This window comes from Trichechus manatus, unplaced genomic scaffold, assembly GCF_000243295.1.
Source record: "Trichechus manatus latirostris isolate Lorelei unplaced genomic scaffold, TriManLat1.0 scaffold00335, whole genome shotgun sequence".
NCBI classification, from domain to species: Eukaryota; Metazoa; Chordata; class Mammalia; order Sirenia; family Trichechidae; genus Trichechus; species Trichechus manatus.
Window position 1 is genome coordinate 640892 of NW_004444271.1, and position 5519 is coordinate 646410.

Consider the following 5519-nt stretch of genomic DNA (forward strand, 5'->3'; position numbering starts at 1 on the left):
TACGTAAAAGATTGCTATCAGTCGGAGCCAACTCAATGACACCTAATAAGAACAAGGCCAAAAGTGATATGCAATACAGCTACGTCATTTGTCAGGTCTGATGTACACTCGAGTGTTCTCTTACACTGTGATAGCTGAAGCCTCACTTCATAGTAATAAATTAACCAGTAATAAAACACATAGATGTGAAAATGAAAAAGTTTGTTGGTCTATATTCTATACACTATAAGACAGGCAAATGGTATAGCAAAAAAAAGAGTAATAGCATACTTTTAACATAGTTTTATTTACAACCTACTGTGCATAAGCACAGATTAGAGGGTATATGAGTTTTAAAGAAAAGTTATAAAAGAGAAAAAACAGAAATAAATATCTATTTTGCAAAAAGAAAATGATGCTCTTAGAAAAAGAAGTAGGAGAAAGAGAATTGTGGAAAGTTCCCCAGAAAGAATTGGAAGGGTAAGGGGGAAGATTCTGAGACAGGGAAAAGTGGGTGTAAAGCTTGGATGTAGGAAGCATGGAGGCTATGTTTTGGGGGCAATGGTGATGTTCACTATGGCAGAAGCATAAGACTTACTTATGGAATCAAATTAGAAAGGAAGTTTGGGTTGTATGTATATGTAGAGATGATCAGTTCCCAATGTTTCACCCAGAAAACCCTGGGAGTCTCCAAGGCCATTCCAGGGGGTCCACAAGGCCAAACCATTTTCATAATAATACTAAGACTCTATTTGTCCTTTTCGCTAATTTTCTCATGAGTGTACAGGGGAGTTTTCCAGAGGAGACATGACATGTGATCTTTCAACAGACTAAATACAAAAGCAGATATGAAATACCAGCTGTCTTCTATTAAGCCAGATATGAAAGGATTTGTAAAACTGTAGTACAATGTTAACTCTTCTCAGTATTTTTTTTATTGTTGGAAAATAGTTATTTTTTTCATAAAAAATTTTTGTTTTAGCATGTAATGTATTTGATTTTATTTTAAATGAATTAAAACTTTTAAAATTTCTCTTTTAATTCTAATATGGTAAATGTGAATATACATAACTCATAGTAACCAATGCACTTCGGGATTTTCAATGATTTTTAGGAGTATAAAGGGGTTTTGATACCAAATATTTGAGCAATAGATTAAAGAATTCAGGCTATCTCCTTAAGGAATGGGTTGGTGTGGGAGAGCAGTTACTGGGATTTTTTTAAAAAAAGGGGACATGGTCAGAGTTCAAAGGGTCTGCTACATTTATCTGCTATATTTTATTAATAAATATGGTTTTTAGCATTTATAAATTTACAGCTTTTTAAAACATTTTCCTTGTATGTCAAAAAGCATTTGTAAGCGGCCGTCTGAGATACATCTATCAGTCCCATCATGTTTGGAGCAAAGGAGAACGAAGAAAACCAAAGACACAAGGAAAATATTAGCCCAAAGGACTAAAGAACAACATGAACCACAGCCTTCACAAACCTGAGCCCAGAAAGACTCGATGGTACCCAGCTACCCTCTCTAACAGGGATCATAATAGAGGGTCCTGTACAGGACAGGAGAAAAAAGTAGAACAAAATTCAAATTCACAGAAAAAGACCAGACTTACTGGTTTGACAAAGTAGAGGAACCCCCAAGACTATGGCCCACAGACACCCTGCTAACTCACAACTGAAGCCACTCCTGAAGTCCACCTTTCAGCCAAAGATTAGACAGGCCTATAACACAAACTCTCATGAGAAACGTGCCTTTCGGTTCACTCAAGTACACAAGATCAAATGGGCAACACCTGTCCCAAAACAAAGACAAGAAGGCAAGAAGGGACAGGAAAACTGTACAAATGGACCCGGAGAGCCCAGGGTGGAAAGGGAAAAGGGGCAGAGCGCTGACACGTTGCAGGGATTGCAACTAATGTCACAAAACAAGTTGTGTATAAATTTTGGAGTGAGAAATTGATTTGTGCTGTAAACTTTCACCTAAAACACAAGAAATTTAAAACAAAAACAAAAACATTAAACACTGAACGCAATTTAACCCTTTTATCAAAAATTTTAGCTACAATTATAATTAAAATTGCTCTCTTATGCTAAAACAACAGCTTTTGTATTGGACACCTCTAGTGTCACACTTCTAAACCTCATGACTCTTCTTAGTCCACCTACTGCTGTGGTAACCAGTCCTCAGCGACTTTGACTACTTTGGCCCAGTTACCTCCTGACATTGCCTTAACTCAGGTCTGTGCCAGCTACATCTCTCTTCCCTCCCCGGATTCTCGGAACCACAATGTGAGGAGCCCACAGGAACCTACCTGACTCACACACATGTCCCATCCAGAAGTGAATGCTACTATTGTTGTCAATGAATGATAAGGACCAATAGATAAGCATACAACTTTTTTTCCTGAGTGGGCAGTTTTGAGAAACATTTCATGAGGCTTCATACCAGTCACTACATGAATGAGGAACATTGCCCATTTGAGTGAACAACTTAATAACTCATCTGTGTTTGTCTTTTTCTCCTACTTGATTTTAACCACTCCTGCTTCCTGGAATAATATTTGCAAATAAAGTACCTGCAAGCAAGCCTTTGCTTCAACCTCTGCTTTGGGGTGAACCCAAGCTAAGATAACTTTCAACCAAATTTTTGCCTAAAAGTCAAAATATTTTTGACCTGTTACACAAATCCAAATCTAATCTGTTTCCTGTTAGTGAAAGATGGATCAGTGCTATGGAAAAGATATACTTGCAGAGTGAAACATACAAATGTGATATGCATCTTTGACAAACTCAAAGACATTTTTGTTTCCATATTTTATACAAAAATCAAATAAGATGTTAATAATACAGTAGTTCAGCTATAAAATGGATCCATTGGTTAAAAATAAGCCTCTATTGGATGCCAAAAACAGAGAGAGAGTGGAAGTACTCCATGAACCAAAAAAACGAAATATTTTAAACTTATAAGACCCTTGTTCTTATCCCGTCTGAAGAGTAATGGCCAAAAATCTAACTTAACATTTGCCCAGTACCTAGAATTTTACATACTTTTCCTGTCCTTAGCAGAAGCATTTCTCCTACGAAGCCAATTTTATCCCATCCCCGTTAATACCATGTAGTGTCATTTCACAGGTCATCATTAACTTCAAGAAACTCCTCTGGCAGAAAGCCCTTTTCTCAGGAGTTCAGCTTAGAGTTTTGGCCCCATGTGAGCATGCCCAGCATACTTAGAAGAAATAAACCTACTCTGATTGTATAATAAGTCAGAGACAGCGACTCTCACATTTAATACATCCTGCTTAGTAATTATTAAATAACTATGGAGAGAAGTTTGATGCCCTTTCAGTAACCCACCTCACTTATATTTTTGGCCTTGTGGTCGGGAATGACACAATTTTAAATATAATCACTGTTTCCCTGAGAATTATTATTCCATTTGCTTGTTCTACTCACTCCTTGCATATAAAGCTGACTACATATTGCTGAAAACATGCAATTACATGAAACATAATAGAAAAATAAGCCTCACATCTGTCATTTCTGTCAGTGTTCCTCAAAATAGTCTTCTTGTTTAAGTATAGATTTTATAAATTCTTTGTTAAATTACAATCATCATGAGAAATAGCTTAAATAACATCACCTCTTTGAAAGCTTTCTTGACCACATCTACAACACTTCTCTGCTACTCTTGAGTATATTAAATTATACCATATTTTATTATACTTACTAATTTATGCACTCATCTCTCCCTTTAAGCACTTCAGGTATAGACACCATATCATATATACTTCTGTACGCTCAATGCATAGCCCAGTACCTAACAAATAGTAAAAAATGTTAAATAATATTAACCAATAAGTTAATTAGTACATTAATGGAAGAAAGAATAGTTAAATAATTGAAGCAAGTAGGTGCAATAGAGCACCAGAATTAGAATTGCAGATGCAAAATGGATGAGTCCAGATCAATTAAGGAAGGTTTACCCTCCCCCCGCCCTTTTTTTTCCCAGTTTCCATTTCCGTGTTTAAAGGGTTTCTGATTTGGTGGAAATGAAGAGATTTTTCACTGAACTAGTTTTTCTATTTTAATGTTTTCATTCTGACTTTAATTAAATATCCTCCATAGGCTTGTCTTTTTTTTCCCCATCTTCTCTCTCTTTCTCTCAGAAGAGAGGCAGTGAGTGCCCAACTTCAGGCTTCATGAAGATTTATTTCACAACTCTATTTTTAATGCTTGCAGTAGAGTTGGAGACACACGTTAAGAAAATTTTTGAAAAGTCTTATTATTATTAATTCCGAGAAACTGTTACAGAGAAGGGATTGTTCTGATCAGAATTACACTAATTAATTTTACATCATCAGTGATTTGCCATCACCTGGGCTTTGTGCACTCTTGCAACTTGTTCTCTGCTGGTTGCCAAATCCATACCTTTGTGCTCTTACGCTTTCTATTGCAGTGTGGTCTACTCTTTAGATGCCGAGAATCTAGAACTTTGGATTTGAGCATATATAAGATAACAGGAGAGATATATTTTCTTGATTAGATTTGCTATTTAAAAGTATTACAGGTCTGTTCTTTGTTTTGTTTTCTGGCAAGGCCAGTTACTTGGTGCACCATTAACGTGACATGAGGTAAGCTGCGGTGCGTGATAGATTTGGTAAAGTTTACTTTTTTGTAATTAGACTTAAGAAGTTGCTTTTGACCATTTGTCTGTAACTATTTCACTTTCCTAGAGCTTTTGAGATCATCAGTCTTATATATATATCACTTTGAGAGCTAGCTTGACAGCTTTGATGGGCCATTATTATAGTTTAAATTTCATTTTTGGAAGATTTCATTTGACATTTCAGACTTATTATGCTACCTTGAAAGCTGGAGTTCCATAGGGTTCTCTCTTTGATCTCAGATCATCATTAGTTAATGATAATGATCCATAGCAAACTCCCTTATGTGAACATCAACTCCAAAAACTTGCAAAATACCATTTCATTGGGGCTCTTTTTTCATTAGTAATTATATTGGACAGTTTGTGAGTAGTCTGTACATATTATAGAAACCCTTTCAATATAGTCTCATTAATTATTAGGATGAATAATAATTAGAAACTGCAGATGTGTTTGATTAAGGATAAATGAGAAAGTTTTGATTAAAGTAGTATTTTCTTTTTATAAAAAACATAAGGAGGAAAAGAAATGCAAACCACAGAGTCCCTTATTTCACTTCTTTCCTCTTTGCTGCCATTGAAAAGAATGTCTGGGCCTATATTAATTCAAGATAGAGTCTGACTAGAATTAATACTATTAGAGAAAAAGCCTTTTATAGGTTTACTTTGCTTTCAAAAAAGCTTCTGTGTGTATTTTTTAAAACAAGAAAAATGAGGCAAGTGGGCATTTTAACAATGTAGTCACAAACAGCATAGCCGTTTAAAAAAATTTTTTAATGTTTTGGAAAGATTAAGTGGCTCCCCAAAATTATTTATACACTTAGAAATATTATAGAGCATTGCATATATTATTTAACATGTATAATATATGACA